This window comes from Pseudophryne corroboree, chromosome 6 (assembly GCF_028390025.1).
Source record: "Pseudophryne corroboree isolate aPseCor3 chromosome 6, aPseCor3.hap2, whole genome shotgun sequence".
NCBI classification, from domain to species: domain Eukaryota; kingdom Metazoa; phylum Chordata; class Amphibia; order Anura; family Myobatrachidae; genus Pseudophryne; species Pseudophryne corroboree.
The window spans coordinates 776954368-776975897 of NC_086449.1; the positions used below are offsets into that span (position 1 = coordinate 776954368).

General features: G+C 46.3%; 1 protein-coding gene across 8 annotated transcripts in view; it reads left to right on the forward strand.

Annotated features, from left to right (window-relative positions):
* LOC134933484 (transcription factor SPT20 homolog) overlaps window positions 1-21530 on the forward strand; it is a 96579-nt gene that overhangs the window by 35891 nt on the left and 39158 nt on the right. For 3 of the 8 annotated variants that reach the window (XR_010179715.1, XR_010179716.1, XR_010179718.1), the window contains exons 2-3: window positions 14388-14522; window positions 15542-15881. The exons of 2 other annotated variants lie outside the window; for them this stretch is intronic. The gene's annotated coding sequence lies outside the window, so the exon portion shown is untranslated. Of the gene's footprint in view, window positions 1-5856; window positions 6094-14387; window positions 14523-15541; window positions 15882-21530 lie in introns of all 8 variants that reach the window. 3 more of the 8 variants (XR_010179719.1, XR_010179720.1, XR_010179717.1) reach the window with 2 other exon arrangements.

Below are 21530 nucleotides of genomic sequence, written 5' to 3' on the forward strand. Positions count from 1 at the left end.
CATCTCTGAATCAATCTTATAGTTATGTACACCCTCAAAATACACAATTACTTTGTGAGTATTTTTAATTTGCCGTGCACTAAGGGATGTTAATTTATCACGGCAGAGATGAGAAACCGTCAGCTACTTTTGCCAGTGTGTCTGTATTGATTTCATATGTAGTTAAAATTATCAACTGTGGGCGAAATAAATATTGTAAACAAATTTGTTATTTTAATGTGACAGATGATTAGCTGTGTATTTGACAGTATTATTCATTGGCGATTGCATCATCGCTTTTAGCAGCGATACCTCTGACCATCTAATGGAGCATTGCACAACAAACTGTAAGCAAGATAAATGGGAAATAGACCTCTTTTGTAGTAAAAAGTGATGTCGCCAATGTAAATAAATCAAGTTCTTCTTTGTAGATTTTGGTATTCTAAAGAACCACAATTTCTTGCCAATTTGTACTCACAAGATGTTCTTAGACTCCGTTTTGTGGAGTTGCTAGGTACTAAATTGGCTGCAGCTAAGTATGTAACATTCTAAGAATACACACTGTTTGTGAATAGTGATTATAACCAGAAATTCTTTTTCAGATAGTTTTCAGTTTCGTGGATTTTGATTCATGAATGATTTACTTAATGCGGTTATTTTCAGGTACTACTATCTATTTCAAAGTGACATTCAGTCTCAATTTGCATGTAGGAAAGAAAGATACGATTCATTTGCTAACCATCCATGCCTTGATCCTGAAAAACAAAATACATACATAAGGCCCATTTCTGAGTTACCCGTAGGTCACATCCAGATTCCAGCGTGTTTTAGCAAACTGCACATGCGTCATAACGAACATACACATCTTAATGTATCTCCAGGGGATTATTTGATGTTTCACCCTAGCACTACACTCCCACTCTGAGGATCATAACCTAGCCCCTGTAAAGTGGTCTGTGTGCAAATCACCACATGATTCTGGAGAGCTGCAGAAGTGTGTCTTTACTACTGCAGGTCATACTGAACAATGGGGGTCATTCCGACACGTTCGCTCGCTGCGTTTTAACGCAGCAGAGCGAACGGGTCCCTGCTGCGCATGCGCCGGCGCCGTGGCAGAGGCGATCGATGGGCGGGAGGGGGCGAAACGGCGGCGTTTGGAGGCCGTTTCATAGGCGCAGTCCGGCCAATGCAGGCGTGGCCGGACCGAACAGGGGGCGGACCGAAGCGGCTGCGTGACATCATCCCCTCTGTGGGCCGGGGAGCGAGGAGTAGCTCCCGGCCAGCACGCTAAAGCTGCGCTGGTCGGTAGCTACTCCTGAAGTGCAAAGGCATCGCCGCTGTGCGATGCCTTTGCACTTCTGCAGGGGGGCCGGCACTGACATGCGGGGCGGGCTAGCCCTGTGCAGGACGTCTCCCCGCATGTCAGGTAAGATGATCGCAGCTATGCTAAATTTCGCACAGCTACAATCAACTCGAAATGACCCCCTATGGCTGAAGCAACACTTCCTGCATAACAAAATTTCCTGTCTAACAAACACTTCCTGTATGACAAGTGGGTAGCAGTGATGCACTCCACATACAGAGTACATCTACAACCCCCACGTAAAACCCATTAATGGAAAAAAAGAAGTGACATGGCTTTGATGTCTCAGCCTAGCACCACACTTCCAGACCCTCCAACATAACCCCTTCTACCAGGTACACAATACTCTGCTTCAGGGCTTCCCTCTTAATTTATGATTGCAGCCACTGTTTTGTTCATACGTTTGTAAATCCAGTCATCAGGACACAGAGACGTGAGTTCACTGCTGTGCTGTTTTATTTAATCACCAACTCCAGGCACACTCCACACACTGGACCACCCACTTCCCAGCATCCCCCTGGTCCTAGGGACCGTCACTGAAGATTCAGGCTTACACATATTACTAAGGGAGTGTCTACAAATATTAAGCATTCTAATACACTAACATCACATCCTCTTTTCTTTAAAGATAAGCCCTGTACGCTACAATGCAACAATTAACAACGTCATATTAAGAACATCATCGAACACATTTCAATGAGTCTCTCAGGTCTGCGTATTTCCCTTTTGGCTCTTTCATACTCAGTCTGTGTTTCATCGACCATGTTGGACCTTTCTAGAATCGTGGTTTGTTCACCATTATCAGGATCATCATACATGTCAGATGAAGGGTATTCGTCAGTCATGTTGTCTTCATTATGGTTAGGTTGAGATCTTAAATCCACCCGATTTCTTCTTACTTCCGTTCCTCGGTACTTATAGTATAAGATCTTGGTGCTACTTGTGCTTGCACAATACCTTTCTGCACCCAAATACCTTTCTCGTGATCTCTGAGACGGACTTGGTCACCCGATTTTAGATCAGATAAGCTTTTTGCTCGCCTGTCATGGAACAGTTTCTGTTTCGCCTGTTGACGTTCCGTACTCAGTCTGACCAACGCTGAGTTATGTGTATTAAGCAGTTCATCATGTATCAGGAGATTTGCTCTAATCCTCCTTCCCATCAGCATTTGTGCAGGAGACAGTCCATTCTGTAAAGGTGTACTGCGGTAGATTAAAAGACTTTTGTAAAAATCTTCTTTACCTTCTTGAGCTTTTTTCATGAGACTCTTTACAGTTTTTACTGAACTTTCCACTAACCCATTTGAGCGTGGATAGTGGGGACTTGACGTAGTATGGACAAATTCCCACTCATCAGCAAATTGTCTAAATTCAGCACTGGAAAACTGAGGACCATTGTCAGTGAACACTTCCATAGGAACACCATGCCTTGCAAAGATTGACTTCATGCAATTGATTACGGCTTTACTAGTAGTTGTATGTAGTGTCTTCACCTCAGGGTAGTTAGAGTAATAATCAGTCACGACAATGTACGTTTTCCCATTACAATCAAACAAATCTGCGCCAACTTTCTGGTACGGTCTCTCTGGCACTGCGTGAGGACTCAATGGCTCGACTTGTTGTTTTGGTCTATACGTAAGACATAATTCACATGTAGCTGTAGTCTGTGCTATGTCTTGGTTCATTCTTGGCCAATACATAACTTCACGCGCTCTCCGCTTACATTTTTCTTCTCCTAAGTGGCCTTCATGTATCTTGCACAGCATAATTTTTTCTTAGTCGTGCAGGTATTACAAACCTATTGCCTTTGTAAATAATACCATCGACAACTGAAAGGTCACTGCGGTACATCCAATAATCATGAATAGACAGCGGGCACGCATGTTTTTCTGCTGGCCAACCTTTCAGAATTACATCTTTCAACACTTTCATTGTGTTATCTGTCTCAGTTTCTTTCTTAATCTGTTCTTGTCTTGCAAGAGACACTGGTAGAGAAGCTACGATCAAATTAACATAGGCTTCTATCTCTTCATCCATCAGACTTTTGGAACCTTCACTTTTGTCCACAGCACGAGAAAGTGTATCAGCAATGTACATGTATTTGCCGGGACAGTACAGCAAGAGTACATCATATTTCTGTAGTCTGATAAGCATACGTTGAATTCTTATGGGACAGTCATGTAATGATTTAGTCATGATAGCTATCAATGGCTTGTGGTCAGTTTCCACTGTAAATGTTTGACCATACACAAACTGATGAAAACTGATGAAATCGCTCACGTGCATATGTGATCACTAGAAGTTCTTTTTCTATCTGAGCATACCTTGTTTCAGCACTTGTCAGTGCTCTTGATGCATAGATTACTGGTTGCCATGTATCCTCATGTTCTTGTAACAGCACTGAGCCTAGGCCAAATTGTGAGGCATCTGCTGAAATTCTTATTCTTTTCGCAGGATCAAAGAATTTTAGCACTGGTTGCTCTGTAATGATCTGTTTCAAGTTTTTCCAACTTTCTTCTTGTTCATGTGGCCACATCCACTCGTTATCTTTGTCCAACAACCATCTAAGAGAGACTGTTCGTTCAGAGTTGAGAAATAAACTTTCCTAAGTAAGTAATCATTCCTAGGAATCTTCTGACATCCTCTTTGTTGTTAGGACGTTCCATGTTCACTATGGCTGATATTTTCCTTGGGTCTGGTTTTACACCTTGATCCGAAACCACGTCGCCCATAAAGGTAAGTGTATTCACGCCAAATTCACATTTGTCGTTGTTTAGCTTTAGATTCACTTTCTTGACAAGTTCCATTACTTGTCTCAATCTAGAATCATGTTCTTCCTTTGTAGATCCCCAGACAATAATGTCATCCATCATTGTTTCAACACCTGGAATATGTTCAAAAATCATGTGTATCTTTTTGTGATATACTTCTGGAGCAGACAATATTCCATATGGTAGTCGAAGAAATCTGTATCGACCTACCTTCTGGTGTATTAAATGTACAAAGCTTTGAGCTGGCCTCATCTAGCTTCATTTGCCAGAATCCTGAAGATGCGTCCAATTTACTGAACCATTTTGCTCCCGCAAATTGCGACATGATTTCATTTCTGGTTGGTAGTTTGAAATGTTCTCGTTTAATAGCTTTGTTTAAATCTCTGGGGTCTAGACATATTCTGAGTTGTCCATTTTTCTTTTCAACAATTACTAGGGAGCTTACCCATTCAGTAGGCTCATCAACTTTCTGTATCACACCCAAGGCTTCCATGCGATTTAACTCTTGTTTCAGTTTTTCTCTCAGCGCAAACGGCACTTTTCTACAGGGGTGTATCACTGAAGAAACTTGCGTGTCTATATTTATTTTATGCTCTCCAGGCAAACAACCTAGACCATCAAACAAGTCTCTGTATTCTGTAAACATCAATTTACAGTCATCTTCTACTTGTGATGTCACCATAAAAACTTTCTTTAGCAAGCTTAGTTTCATACAGGAACTTAATCCTAGAATCGGTTGCACAATTTTATCAGTAGAGATGTTTTAAACTGTTGTCCCTTATATTTCAGTGTCACTAAGCATGTACCTTTCACAGGAATTTCCTCCCCAGTGTACCCTGTAACTTTCACTTTGGCTGGGTGAATTTTAGGTTTTACTCTAAAAGTCTTATAGTCTTGAAATTATATTAAATTCACCTGCGCACCAGTATCAAGCTTAAAGGGAATGACAATCTCATTCACAGTTAAAGGGACAATCCATTCTTTCTTATCTGCACTGCAAAGTTCAATGCAATCCACAAATAATTCATCTGTTTGTTTAACAGCATGCACTTTGGTTGTTTTACTTTTAATTTTGCAGCATTTAGCAAAGTGATTAAGTCTACCACATTTCATGCAGGTTTTACCATAAGCAGGGCACATTTTAGGATTGTGAGCGTTTCCACATCTACATATTTCCTTATTAGACTGTGGCTTAGACTGCTTCATTCTTGAGAATGGAGGTTTGCATGGCTCTGTTTTCTGCACTACATGCACATCAGCTTCCTTGTGTAACTTTTTGGCTTGAAATCTAGTTATTTCTGCAGATCTACACATAGTCACTGCCTTTTCTAGTGTTAGGTCTTGCACTCTCAGCAATCTCTCTCTGAGTCCATTATCAGGTATTCCACAGACAATACGATCTCTAATCAGTGAATCCTTTAAATCACCAAACTCACAGGTTTTACTGAGTGATTGCAGCTCTGTAACATACTGATCAAATCCATCTACAGACTTCTGATCACATGTGAAAAACTTATATCTTTCAAATGTCACATTTTTCCTTGGCACAAAGTAATTTTCAAACTTTTGCGTTATAGAAGATAGCACCATATTCTGCCCCTCATCAAACTGAAAACTATCATAAATGTCCAGCACATCCTCTCCTATCACATGGAGGAAAATGGATGCCTTCGTTTTGTCAGCCTCTGAATCAGCTCCACATGCAGCAAGATATATATTGAACCTTTGCTTAAATCTTTTCCAGTTTTCAGACAAGTTACCAGACATCAGCATGCTGGTTGGAGGAGCTAGTTTATCCATGGTTACTCACTGTTTGAAGATAGAAGCACACGGCAGGCTTTGCAGACACCAAGTATCACAGCCACAGACTTCTGCAAGATTCTTTCACACTCTGAGAGCACTAGCAGTCCAAGTTAAACTTCTTCTGACACCATGTTTTGTTCATACGTTTGTAAATCCAGTCATCAGGACACAGAGACATGTGAGTTCACTGCTGTGCTGTTTTTATTCCATCACCAACTCCAGACACACTGCACACTGGACCACCCACTTCCCAGCATCCCCCTGGTCCCAGGGACCATCACTGAAGATTCAGGCTTGCACAGATTAGTAAGGGAGTGTCTACAAATATTAAGCATTCTAATACACTAACTGTGTTGAAACTCCTTTCTCATCAATTAGCTAGTTCATCATAGGTGACAGCAATCACAAATGAAGAGGGAAGTGCAGTAGCAGAGCAATTTGTACCTGGTGGAAGGGGCCATGGCCCTCATTCCGAGTTGATCGTTCGCTAGCTGCTTTTAGCAGCAGTGCAAATGCTAAGCCGCCGCCCTCTGGGAGTGTATCTTAGCTTAGTAGAAGTGTGACCGAAAGGATTGCTGCACTGCTACAAAAAAAGAGTCACAAACACGCCCTGCGTTCGGCCAGCCATGCCTACGTTTCCCCAGCCACTCCTGCGTTTTTATCCGACACGCCTGCGTTTTTACACACACTCCCCGAAAACGGTCAGTTACCACCCAGAAACACCCACTTCCTGTCAATCACTCTGCGGCCAGCAGTGCGACTGAAAAGCGTCGCTAGACCTTGTGTGAAACTGCATCAGCTTTTGTGAAAGTACGTTGCGTGTGCGCACTGCGCCCCATACGCATGCGCAGAAGTGCCGCTTTTTTACCTAATCGCTGTGCTGCAAACGAAAGCAGCTAGCGATCAACTCGGAACGAGGGCCCATGTTGGAGGGTTTGTACTCCCACTCTGAGAAGCATAAAATTCATTACCCCGCATCTTGGCGGCCCACTAAGGAATTAGTGACAGGGCTGGAGGCACAGTGTTGATTGGGGGTCTGACTAGGGCACTAACAGTCCTAGTGCTCTTAACCACCCAAATTGCGCTACAATGGTTAATGCAAGTTTTTAAAATAGAGATAGAAATCTCTTAATTTAAAAATTTAAATGATGCCAAGTTCAACAGGGCCTGATCAACCAATAGGCTGATCAGGCTGCAGCCTGGAGCACAGGATCCTGGGGGAAGGCCTGGCGGGTGCGGACTTCATGTGCATCATGACGTCACACGCCGTCGCCGTACAAGCCGCGCACCCAGAGACACTACAGACAGCCTGCACCGTTCCCGCCCGCACTTCCAGAGCCACTGGTCCGCTGCAGTCTGCAGCCATTGGCTGCCCAGAAGAGGAGGGTCCAGGAAGGATCTCACCGCCACCATCCCGCTCCAACCGCAGGATCCAGGAGACTTCTCACTGCCGCCGTCCAGCTCCAGCTGCAGGGTCCACTTCTGTATTAACCTAGGGTGGCTGAAACCCTTAATCAAGCCCTGGATGCCAAGGATAAATGGTATAAAATGCCACCTAATTCATAATATGGGTGTGTACACTACAGGGGCAATTCAGTTCAGTGGCTGTGATGTCCTGGCCCGGAACAGTACATCGCAGCCAGCATTGTAAGTTTTGCCTCACATTCTATAGAACATACCTCCCAACGTTCTTGTCTACAACATCAAGTTCCTAATGCTTGCATCCGAAAAGGGGACAGAGCCTCGCAGAAGGTGACGTGGCCTCACTGCACCCTCCCCTCCATTTTCATCTCAGTGGCGGCATGTCCAGCACTCTCCAAGATGCTTGGCTGACTCCAGGGCTAAACCAGGACTAAGTTTATTACAAGTTATATAGAAATATTTGTGCTCTAGAGCAGAGTTTAAACACAAGGATAAGAGACATATTTGTGCGAAAGTTTGTGCAAAGCTAACAGATAGTTATTGCTGAAAGGATTGAGCTAATAAAACAAGTGTTGATCAAGCCCTGGAACTGAAAGAGACTGGGTTTGTTAACTACCATACCATATTGTGACATAAGTGCCATTGGCAAGAGACATTGCTATTTCTTTGCTAGTTACATCCTCTTTGAAATAAAGAACTGAGTTATATTGACATTGTCTATCCCAGGATTCCCCCCCCCTCAGTAACTGTGCCTATTTTCCCCATTGACGCACTGTGGCACAGCAAACTTAAGCAAGAGCTCCAAAGATATTTGCCAGTGAAGATACTTTTCGCCTTAACTAGGGAAAGTTAGAAAGTCAGAAATTAGGATTACTGAAATTTATTGTCTTTATTCTTCTTGTGATTACATTATAGAATGGAGTGCACAGTGTCTGATTTGATTTTGCTGATTTTAATGATTTTATGTTAACTTTGTGATTCCAATTGTTTCTCATCCTGATTCTAATTCTTCTTGATGATTCTAATAACTTGTCTTTTGCAAAATGGAAGACCTTTTGTGATGTGAACTGTAGAAAAATTGCATATTCCTGTTTTCTTGAATGAGAAAGTCTTCTTTTTTGTGATTTACCACCCGAGCAACGTTCCTTAATCAACCAATCATCCCAAATCCAGAGTTCACTGCAGATTAATAAATGACTTGCTTTTGGAATTGCTCACTCACTCCTGATTTGTATCAATCTTTCCTACCTCTCTGAGCATGATACTACGAGACAAGATACGGGGAACAACATTTCAGGGGAAAGGTCAATCATATAGCCACCCACCACCTGTGATCAGGGCCGAATTTAAGGGTCAGGCCGCCCCTAGGCACAATATTATTGCCGCCCACCCCACCCCACCCCAACATTTTCATTACTGGGTTACTTGGTGTAACTTGCCAATTGCCACATACCAGTTCACAGTGCTCTCCACCTGATAAAGCTCCACTGTTAAGAGTCTCATCCCTTAGTCCTCTGCAGCCTGTAAATAATGTCCCCCTGAGGGCATTGCCGCTCGCTCCTCAGCCCGGTCCTCTGCTACCTGTAAATAATGTCCCCACTCCCCTGCAATGAGGCTGAGGGACTTGCCGCTCGCTCCTCTTCCAGGCCAGTCCGTCCTCTGTTGTGGTGCTGCCTGTAATAATGTCCCCCCCCCCCCCACGGCCCCTGAGGCTGTGAGCGGCGCCATCGGCGTGGAGCGGGCACTCGCTGCTCTCTCCTCCTCTCCTCTGATGTCATTGTCAATTCGATTCCCACTAGACGCTCTCTCCTCCTCTGCTGTTAATGTCCCCCTGAGGCTGAACCTGTGAGCTGCAGCGGCAGCGTGGGCGCTCACTGCTCTCTCCTTCTCTCTGCTGTCAATGTGACAGCAGAGAGGAGGAGAGAGCAGTTAGCGCCCGCTCAGCGCCGCTGCTGTGGCTCACAGGCTCAGCCTCAGGGGGACATTAACAGCAGAGGAGGAGAGAGCAGGGAGCGCCCGCACCGGTGGTGCCGCTCACAGCCATGCGCAGGTGGACATTATCACTGATCACTGGTACCAGCCAGATGGACATTATCACTAAGCCCTGGTCCATGGCTTGGCTACTGTGTTACTAACCAGGGCTGCGCTGCCAGGAGCAGTCAGCTGCCCGGTGGGACATCAGCTAGACTAATGGGGGGAGGGGGGAAATTAGCATGCCGCCCCCAGCAGGTGCCACCCCCCGGCACGTGCCTCACGTGCCTAGTGGGAAATCCGGCTCTGCCTGTGATACCTCTCACAATCACTTAGACATACCCAGTCAATCACGGGGTTGTAACATACCTATATTCTACCTGTTCTCTGGCAGTGTGTTCTAGACCAATATGTTTCTCACTTATTACAATTTATGAAAAATATACAATTGGTTTTGCCTTGCCAATGATTGCTGCTTTATGATAACATTAGCTGGAATTCCTACACAGTCTGACGCTCACAGACTATTGAATAAGCCCCTTAGTCCTGTCAGCATGTGGCTGTATTCCCCAGGGGGATCGATTCTACTATAAATCTGTGCTCGCCCCACTTATAGCAACACTGTCCCACACTATAAGCACAAGGCCCATTCCAAAACCCTATGTGAACTGGGTGTTGGATAGCTTTTACAATTAAAGAGATATTGTAGCATTTTTCTATCTTGCACTACTGACCTCAACATAATGTAAGCATCTTTATTACACCTTTTAGACCGCCAGCTTGTAACCCAGGTTATTACACATAAGCGCGCATAACCCAGGTTGCTGTGCAGTCTGAAAGGGCCCAGGGGAAATATCCCAGGTCGGCTACAACCCCGGTTGCTGTGCGGTGTGAATGCACTGAGGGCACACCATCTGGCAGCACACCCACCCCTTCCCCCGCACGGCCGCTATCTCGTCACTACTCACTCCGAGTCCTGCCGTCACCTCTGCCTGTCTCCCATCCAGTGGCGTAACTAGAAATTTTTCTCCCCCAAGCCAAAAAATTCTTCGGCGCCCCCCCCCCCCATCCCTCATAATTGGCACTATTATAGGGTGTGTGGCTTCGTTGGGATGGGCGTGGCTTCACATAAAGGGGCGTGGCATTGCTGGAAAAGACTACGTTATACCCCAGTTTTCCAACCTGCACGCCCAGACGTTAGCCACCACGGGAAAGAAAAATAATCCTGATTCATGCCCCTTACATTATTTGTAATTTTTCCTCCTTATAGTAATGCCCAGTATACATTATGCCACATACTGCAATGGCCCTTAGACATTATGCCACACACAATAATGCACATGACACAATATGCACACACCATAATGCCCCCGACACATTATGCCAAACACCGTAATGCCCCCGACACATTATGACAGGAATCGCAATGCCCGTTATACATTATGCTACACACTGCAATGCCCCTGATATAGTATACAACACACCGTAATGCCCCCAACACATTATGACAGGAATCGCAATGCCCGTTATACATTATGCTACACACTGCAATGCCCCTGATACATTATACCACATACCACAATGCCCGTGATATAGTATACAACACACCGTAATGCCTGACACATACCGCAATGCCCGTTATACCCTATGCCACACACCACAATGCCCGTTATACATTATGCCACACACCGCAATGCCCGTTATACATTATGCCACACTGCAATGACCCTGAGACATTATACCACATACCACAATGCCCGTGATATAGTATACCACACACCGTAATGCCTGACACATTATGACACACACTGCAATGTCCGTGATACATGATGCCACACACCGTAATGCCCATTACACATTAAGTCGTACAGTAAGGCTTCTAATTACTTTTGAATTACCTGCTCGTTGCCAGGGGTTTCATGTACTGGGTGTCATGCTCGTTGCCAGGGGTTTCATGCACTGGGTGTCATGCTCGTTGCCAGGGGTTTCATGCTCTTGGTTCCATGCACGGTGCCAGGGGTTTTCATGCTCAGGGTGTCATGCTCGTTGCCAGGGGTATCATGCACTGGGTGTCATGCTCGTTGCTAGGGGGTAGTGCTTGTTGCTAGGGCTGTGCTCCCAGTGCCACATATGTCCCCAGTGCCAGATATTACCCCACGGTGCCAGGTACTCACATGACCCCAGTGCACAATATAGCCCCCCCCCCTATGTGCCAGGTACACATATACCCCCCACCCCCCCAGTGCCACATATGCCTCCAGTGCCAGATATTCCCCCCAGTGCCACATATGCCCCCAGTGCCAGATATCCCCCCCAGTGCCAGATATCCCCCCCAGTGCCAGATATTCCCCCCCAGTGCCAGATATGCTCCCAGTGCCAGATCCCCCCCCCAGTGCCACATATGCCCTCAGTGCCAGATATCCCCCCCCCAGTGCCACATATGCCCCCAGTGCCAGATATTCCCCCCCAGTGCCAGATATGCTCCCAGTGCCAGATACCCCCATTCCCCCTCAGTGCCACATATGCCCCCAGTGCCAGATATCCCCCCCAGTGCCAGATATTCCCCCCCAGTGCCAGATATGCTCCCAGTGCCAGATTTCCCCCCCCCAGTGCCACATATGCCCCCAGTGCCAGATATTCCCCCCAGTGCCACATATGCCCCCAGTGCCAGATATCCCCCCCCCCCAGTGCCAGATATGCTCCCAGTGCCAGATTCCCCCCCCCCCCAGTGCCACATATGCCCTCAGTGCCAGATATCCCCCCCCCAGTGCCAGATATGCTCCCAGTGCCAGATTCCCCCACCCCCCCAGTGCCACATATACCCCCAGTGCCAGATATTCCCCCCCAGTGCCATATATGCCCCCTCCCCCCTCCGCCGCCACCGCTCCCCCGCTGGTTTGTGTTGGAGGGACACGGAGGGCACAGCGCGCGCCTCTCCTGTGTCCCTCCTGCATATTCTCCGGCGGCCGCGGGTCTAATAAACGAAGTGCCGGTTCGTGAGCCAATCAGAGCTCACGAACGGCACTTCGTTTATTAGACCCGCGGCCGCCGGAGATTATGCAGGAGGGACACAGGAGAGGCGCGCGCTGTGCCCTCAGTGTCCCTCCAACACAGCAGGGAGGGTTAGCAGGAGCAGATTGACATGCGGACGCTCGTCCGCATGTCAATCTGCGCTAAATCAGTGGCGCCCCCGCAGCCCCTCGCCCCCAAGCCACCGTGAGGGCTGCGGGGGCAGTAGTTACGCCACTGCTCCCATCACTGCCGCCACCTCTGCAAGGGACTCAGGAGCACTGCCAGCAGCTATCTCCAGTCACTTCTCTCTCCATCTTTGAGTCCCACCACGGCGCTTATCTCCCACCCCGTCTCTGCAAGGGACTCGAGAGCACTGCAACAGCCGCTAGCTCCCAACACATGATGAGTGTCTCTGCCATTGCCATCCCTGGATGCCAGATGGCCCCCCTCCTCCCTGCAAGTCAGTAGAGACGTCAGATGTCTCTCCCAGCTTACTCAGTCTCCCACACTGCCCTGCACCCTGCCCTGTGCCGCGAGGAGCTGCTAGCTGAGGGGAAGACTCATGCAGGAAGGAGAATAGGAGATGCCTGCCAGCTGGTCACAGGTAAATATAATACTTACACACACACTCTTTCTCTCATGTAAAAAGGGGGCTCTGCCTGCCTATTGTGTAAAAAGGGGACTCTGTCTGCTTAGTGTGTAAAAAGGGGACTCTGTCTGCTTAATGTGTAAAAAGGGGGACTCTGCTGCTGTAATGTGCAAAAAAGGGGGACTCTGCCTGCCTAATGTGTAAAAAAGGGGGACTCTGCCTGCCTAATGTGTAAAAAAGGGGACTCTACCTGCCTAATGTGTAAAAAAGGGGTACTCTGCTGCCTAATGTGTAAAAAGGGGGGCTCTGCCTGCTCAATGTGTAAAAAAGGGGGGCTCTGCTCCCATAATGTGTAAAAAGGAGCTCTGTGGCCATGCCCCTTCCCCCATGAAGCCACGCCCCTATATTTGTTGCGCTCACTGGCCCGTTTTGTTAATGGGAGGGCATCGATGCTGTTTCTTGCACAGAGCGCTAAAATGTCTAGTTATGGCACTGCTCCTGGGTGCAACCCACCATTTGCAGTCTGAAAGGGCTATAAGTGTTTGTATATGCTGGCGCTTGTAATACAACAAGTACCAGGATACCCATTACTGCTAGGTCTTGCTGGGATCTGTAGTGCAATTTGGAAAAACAATGAAATGAAAGATCACAGTGATTTAAAAATGATTTGTTAAAAAATAAAAACACCCCACATAGACAATCAAATCAAGGTACTGTAATTACCACAAGAAAAGTAATTTCAGTACATCTTAAACTGTAATCCACCGTTTTAACTGTGGTGCACAGAAACACCCCCATAATAAGTAGAAAACTACAGCGAATCATGTACAACGTCTGTTTTACATTTGACATTTGGAAAATTGAGCCACAAATGCGCTCTCCTGTCACCTAAATGAATATTTAAAACAGATTATTCCAGCAGAATTATTAGAGGGACGTGTCTGCATTATTAATGTGTAACTGTCATGCAGTTGTGAACCATCTAACATTAATAGTACAGCCTTATTAAAAAAACTTAATTGCAATGTAAAGCTGTTGTTTTCCATACACTATATATAAAATATAAAAGAAGGTCTAAATCTGGACCCTTCCTATCGGTCATAAATGTCTTTGGCCTGGAGCATAACACATTGGACCCCAGTTGCAAACGCAGGATTTCTAGTGGGGGGTTTACAAATGTGCGGCGGTCTGGGGGAGCGGTAGAAGAACCTAGTAATGACCCTGGACATTAATGCAAACATTGGTCTTTTTATACACGGATACTGTATGGCATACAGTATTAATATCTAACACTATAGATGGTCTATAGTATAGGCTGTATCAAACATAATGAAATAATATAAATAAGATAAGTGGTCAGGAAAAGGTTCAACATACTATAATAAATAAATACACAAAAATAACAGAACCAGTACTGGTCTTTCTAAGCACACATTCTCCCACCTCATGCTAAGGCTCCTGTCATTTCTTCTTGGCAGCTGCTCTCTGGTCCAGTGCGCTGAATGAAGACTCAGAACCACACACAGCAAAGTTTGTAGAAGAAGCTGTTACCACTGGGCATGTGCAGCCGCTCTGTTCTGTCCCCTAAACTGCATAATGTGTCGGGAGTTCTTGTAAGTGTATAAAATACCATTGCTTTTGTCATAATTTGAGTCACCTGCCTAGAGAAGGGGGTTTCCGGGCAACCAGAAACCCCTCCCCATGCGTTTGCTTATGGACGCCACAGCAAAATGTTGGAGGGGCCAAGTGACCTTTCCTTCTGAGCCTATACTTGGACTGTACTTAGGGGCTGGCACATGCACAGTGAAGCCCTTCACTACCCATGCATCAGAGGAGCGACCAATGTAGCGGATAGGAGATCATCACCGGGAGTTCACACTGTTGGGCAGTAAAGCAGCTGCAAGAGCCATAATAGATCATAAAGTGTCATTGATGGGTTAATTCATGGTAATATTCAGCAATATATTGTATGATCAAAATGTTATATTTGTTACTCAAACAGAAAAGTATTTACCAATGGGCTAATTCAGGTCGGATCGCAAATCGCGATCCAGTCGGAATTTTTGTGGGGTTGCCGCGGGCGCATGCGCAGCAGACCCTACTGCGCATGCATCCGCATTTTCTGCAGGGGCCGCAGAAAATGCGGTCGCCTCTACCTGTCAATCAGGCAGAAGCGGTCGCGGTGCGGGAGGGGGGAGGCAACACTCCGTTTTCAGGGAAGAAACGGAGCGTTGCGGGGGCGGCTTACCCAAACGGTAGGCTGTGCAATGCGAACGGGGGCTCGGTCACTGCAGCTGCGTGACATCACACGCAGCTGCCGCAACAGGTCAGATGGCGCTGGGACTCCTGCGACAGGAGTCAACCTTAGTTTCTGCTGATACGCAGAAATTGCGAGGCGATCGCAATTTCTGCTTGTAGCAGGGGGGGAGGTGCCGTTCAGTATGCTGGGCAGCCTTGCCCAGCGCTGGGAGGCCCCCAGCATGTGTACAAAAGGATAGCAAGTTCTGCTGATTAGAAGAATTTAATATCCTCACTGAATTGGCCCCTAAGTCCTTTTAAGGTGTCACTCCATGTGATTTTAATATTATCTTTTATATAATCCTACAAAATGTCTGTCTGTCTGTTTCATCAGAAACCGTATCACCTTATACACGGAGAAATGCGTTAAGGAAGCTACCTACTGCTTGTATCCATTATAAACCACCTGGATTCCTTACTTACTGGAGACCGCCTTCACATCTTCTTACAGTGACCCGGAGCAGCGCCTGGTTTCTCCCTCCCCGAGGACATCGAGATACCGCCGCGCTACATATGCGCACCACCGGATAAACATTACATCAGCCGGCCTCGCAGCAGCGGCAACGGTGAGAGATCAGCTGGCGGTGGGGAGGGACACCTGTAGAGCGCTGGGTCCTCGGATTCATTAACATTACCTGAGGCAGTTGGCGGCTTCTTCATTGGATGCACGGTTGGTACGTGCACCTAAACATTCTGGTTTACACCATCAGTAGTCCCTTTGGAGTTACAAAAATAGCACTATATTGTGCTTAATTATTCCATGCTTGGAGCTCCAGGACAGTTATTTGTGGACGCATCTATTGGTGGGCATATGGACTAAATTCAAGCAGTGGTAGCTATTGGTGCAAGATATGTTTTACTAAATGTATTGTTTTTAAACAAAATTAATTAAATAATTTTTAACAATTATTATGGTATAGCGCTCTCTCATGATACTGTGTAGCCACATTCTATTTTCTTGTCTTTGTATTAGCGAGTACTACAGAATACTCGTGTGAGAGCAGCTGAAAAGGTATTATACCAATTATTCACTATATTGGTTAACAGCTTTTGAAACCAGTTTTAGGTAAATTATTTAATATTATTTTATATTGTGCGCCGAAAAATAACTCAATATTTTATTGGTTATTTATATTAGGTTTAATAACAGTAATGCACTGTAGAAAATACACCATAGTCCAGTATAAGGTAACATACGTATAATGTATAATTCAAGTGCACAGTCTGGAACCTGATCCTTAGAGCAGGAGGTGGGGCCCATCGGTGGTTTCCCCTGTGGGCCAGTCCAAACCTGTAAACAATTACGTAACTATTTAACTTATCTTCATAGTAGTGAATAGAACAGTAATGCCCTAAAATCAGCATTGAAGCTTACAGCAGTTCTGATCGCAATTGTGGCTCCATTTCTATATACAATTGTATAGGATTAAAAATATACCTCTATTGTATCATAGTTGTTAAACCATAGCCTTGGTAAAACAGAACTGTTGTGAATATATATGCATCCTGATGATGGGCTGCTGGCCAAAACATGCTGGATTCTTCATTACATTTTGGTTACAAAGTCTCATGAGTGCTGCCTTTCACTTTTTCATTGTGCATATATATATCTTGAGTTGCAACATATCCAATAAAAGGTAACTCCTTCACACTATCTGTTCCTAGTTGTTGCAACTGATATAGGGGGTAATTCAGACCTGATTGTAGCAGCAAACTTGTTAGCAGGGCTGTTTCTAGCCAATTTGGCTACCAGTGCGAGATTTAAAAATGCACCCCCTCCTTTGACATAAAAAACATGCACCCCCTATAAATATTAAAAAAAAAAAAAATCTGTGCTTGTAAGGGGGCATGGCCTCGTATAATAGGCATGGTCTCATTAAAAAAGGGCGTGGCCTTGTAGGAAAAGACTACCTTACACCCCAGTTTTTGACCCTGCACCAACAGATCACGGCCACCACAGGAAAAAAAAAATCTACCATATTAAGCCCCACACAGTAATGCCCCTGCACCATATTATGCCACACACCGCAATGCCCTTGATACATTAAATCTCCATTTTACACATTACAGCAGGCAAGAGTCCCCATTTTACACATTACGGCAGGCAAGAGTCCCCATTTTACACATTACGGCAGACAAGTGTCCCCATTTTACACATTATAGCAGGCAGAGAGAGAAAGTTATGCTTACATTTGCAGCAGCATCCGTCCTCTTCCATCCCGCTCCCGCTCTTCGGCCTGCGCCGGCCCACCTCTCCCCCTCCGTGTCCCGGGGGGCTTCCCCTCCTCCCCGTCATCAGTACTCCGCTCAGGGGTGGAGTTTCGTGTAATGATGCATTTGCCATGACGCAAATGCGTCATTGCACGAAACTCCGCTCCCCAAGTGGAGTAGTAATGACGGGGAGCACAAACTGAGCCACCAAGAATGCACACCTCGCCCGTCGCAAGAAACACTCTGCTTGTTAGCAGTTGGGCAAAACCATGTGCACTGCAGGGGGGAGCAGATATAACATTTGCAGGGAGAGATAGATTTGGGTGGGTGATATTGTTTCTGTGCAGGGTAAATACTGGCTGCTTTATTTTTACACTGCAATTTAAATTTCAGTTTGAACACACCCCACCCAAATCTAACTCTCTCTGCACATGTTACTGTATATCTGCCCCCCCTGCAGTGCACATGGTTTTGCCCAGCTGCTAACAAATTTGCTGCTATGATCAGGTCTGAATTACCCCCATAGTCTCTACAGCCTTTTCCAATGGCTACAAAGGGTGTCTGCACTTTAGTTAAGCAGCTTATGCAGGCAGAGTTATATACTTAGTGTTGGGATTAATGTGGGCAGCTAGTTTGCCATGAGTCTTCCATTTCTGGGGTCAGTGGCGGAACTACCGCCAGTGCAACCAGTGCGTTGCACTGGGGCCCGCCACTGTCTAGGGTCCCAAAGCTGCGCGGCATGTAATGAGTCAAACTGACTCATTACATGCCGCTGTGTGCTGCGGGCAACCGCCGCCCGCAGCACACAGCCGCCGCCGAGGACAGGAGAGGAGCAGCGGCTACGGGGGTGAAGGAGGAGGAGGGAGGTGGAGGAAGGAGCTGCAGCAGCGCACTGTAATTGGTAGAGGCGCTGCTGCTGCTGTCCATTTCCTTCCCCATAGGCTGTCCTCCGCCGCTGTGAATGCTGGGAAGCGGAGGATAGCCAATGGGGAAGGAAAGGGAAAGCAGCAGCAGCGCCTCCACCAATAACACAGCGCTGCTGCGGCTCCCTCCTGCACCTCCCTCCTCCACCTTCTCTCCTGCCCGGGATCATCATCTGCCAGAAGCTGCACGAGGAGCCTGAGCCAGCGGAGACTGTAAGTATAGTTTTCTTTCTTTCTTTCTTTCTTTCTTTCTTTCTTTCTTTCTTTCTTTCTTTCTTTCTTTCTTTCTATTCTGTCTGCCTCAATGTGTAAAAAGGGGGTCACACTATCTGCCATAATGTGTAAAAAGGGGTCACTGTCTGCCGTTATGTGTAAAAAGGAGGTCACTGTCTGCTGTTATGAGTAAAAAGTGGGTCACTGTCTGCCGTTATGTGTAAAAAGTAGTGATGAGCGGGTTCGGTTTTACTTGGTTTTACTCGGTTCTCAAAACGGCATCTTATTGGCTATCCAAAACACATGACATCCGTGAGCCAATAAGATGCCGTTTTGAGAACCGAGTAGAACCGAGTAAAACCGAACCCGCTCATCACTAGTAAAAAGGGGGACGCTGTCTGCCGTTATGTGTAAAAAGGGGGTCGCTGTCTGCCGTTATGTGTAAAAAGGGGGACGCTGTCTGTCGTAATGTGTAAAAAATGGGACGCTGTCTCCCGTAACGTGTAAAAAGGGGACGCTGTCTGCCATTATGTGTAAAAAGGGGACGCTGTCTGCTGTAATGTGTAAAAAATGGGACGCTGTCTGCCGTAATGTGTAAAAAGGGGACGCTGTGGTACTATTTTGTGGCCACATCCCTTCCCTACAAAGCCATGCCCCTATATTTTTTTGCGCGCCTACGCTGCGCACTGCCCCTGTTTTACATGGAGGTGGGGGGCTCTGATGCCGTTTCTTGCACACAGTGACGGCACTGTTGCTAGGTATCCATTTCTCTGGCACTGAGCAGGTCCCACTCACCAGATCCTCTCCAGGGGTGAGGGGGTAGAATTGGATGGGATGGGGGGGTCCAAAGCATTTTGTCACACTTGGGCCCACCGCTCGCTAGTTCCGCCACTGTCTGGGGTATATCCTATGCTGCTCTGACAGTATCTTTGCTGTGTGTTGCTAGGGCTGCCTGTCTGGGGTGGGGAGGTATGCTCAGGAATACACAGACCTGTTACAGATAAGCTCACCCTTCTGATGCTGCAATCAAATGTCTCGCCCCCTAGTGACACAGATCAGCTGTGTACCTTCTCCTCAGCGCTGGCTCTCTCTGTCACTGGGGTGTCAGCTTTGTACAATGTTCCACCTCCTTGCCAGCCCCCTGGTCTGTCTCTGGGCCTTCCAGCCGTCTTTTCACTCAGCTGCTCACTGGGTCCACATCCAACTATGGCTGACTTGGAGGGAGGACCGGCTTTGATCCTCAGCACCACCCAATCAGTGCCTCAGGCAGCTCTGTCTCACGCTACCCTGATTGCCAGCTGGAAGGGCCTTTAACCCTTTTACCAATGGTTCATATCTCAATTCTGGCTGGTGAGATACTAGTGATTCATACGAGATTTAACTGGCCTTCAGTGCCATATATAAGCCAGCTGCTGGATATCCCCACTGTCTGGGTCTGTCGGTAGCTCTCCGCTTCCAGCGTCCCACTGCTGGAATAATACCATGCTTGTGGTGCCGGCAGTCTCACCACATGTAGACCGGCTGGAATTGCCTTGGCAAGTGATGAGGATTGACTCTTAAAGCCCGCTGAAGGAACAGCCAGATTGTTACAGCTGAAAAACGCATTAGATGTTCGCTTTAAAGGTGCTCCGGGACCCGTGAATTTGTCTACTCAATTCCTATGGCAACTGGCGGTTATCCTTTTCACGGTACAGATCCTCATCACCCGCCAAGGCAATTGCCTATCTACATGTGGTGAGACTGCCATTTAAAAAGCCACAGATATACACCTAATACCGGGCGGGCTGTTCGGCAGCAAGCACAGTATTATTCCAGTGGTAGGACACTGCAAGTGGAGAGCCACGACCGACCCAGACAAAATTAGAGATGTGCGGCTGGCACTTTTTGTGTTTTGTGTTTTGGTTTTGGTTCTAATTCCACTTTTGTGTTTTGGTTTTGGTTTGGTTTTGCCGAAACCACCCTTTTGGGTTTTGGTTTTGGATCTGGATGATTTTTGAAAAATTTGGGGGTAATTTTAATCCTACGGTATTGTTAACCTCAATAACATTCATCATTTCCACTCATTTCCAGTCTATTCTGAACACCTCACACCACACAATAATGTTTTTAGGCCAAAAGGTTGCACCGAGGTTGCTGGATGACTAAGCTAAGTGACACAAGTGTGCGGCACAAACACCTGGCCCATCTAGGAGTGGCACTACAGTGTCAGACCGGAGGGCAGATATAAAACAAAGGCCCCAAACAGCACATGATACAAAGAAGTAAAAGAGGTGCAATGAGGTAGATGTATGACTAAGCCAAGCGACACAAACAATTGGCCCATCTAGGAGTGGCACTGCAGTGGCAGACAGGAGGGCAGATATCCAAAAAAAGGCCCCAAACAGCACCTCATGCAAAGATGTTGAAGAGGTGCAATGAGGTAGATGTATGACTAAGCCAAGCGACACAAACAATTCCAACTGGAATTATACGTCCAAATCACTGAAATTAATTGGCAAAATCACTGTACTTATACGTCCAAATCACTGGAATTAATTGGCAAAATCACTGGAATTATACATCCAAATCACTGTCATTAATTGGCAAAGTCACTGTAATTAATAATTATACGTCCAAATCACTGGAATTAAAATAGAGATGTGCACCGAAAATTTTTCGGGTTTTGTGTTTTGGTTTTGGATTCGGTTCCGTGGCCATGTTTTGGATTCGGACGCGTTTTGGCAAAACCTCCATGAAATTTTTTTGTCGGATTCGGGTGTGTTTTGGATTCGGGTGTTTTTTTTTCAAAAACCCCTCAAAAACAGCTTAAATCATAGAATTTGGGGGTAATTTTGATCCCATAGTATTATTAACCTCAATAACCATAATTTCCACTCATTTCCAGTGTATTCTGAAAACCTCACACCTCACAGTATTATTTTTAGTCCTAAAATTTTCACCGAGGTCACTGGATGACTAAGAAAAGCGACCCAAGTG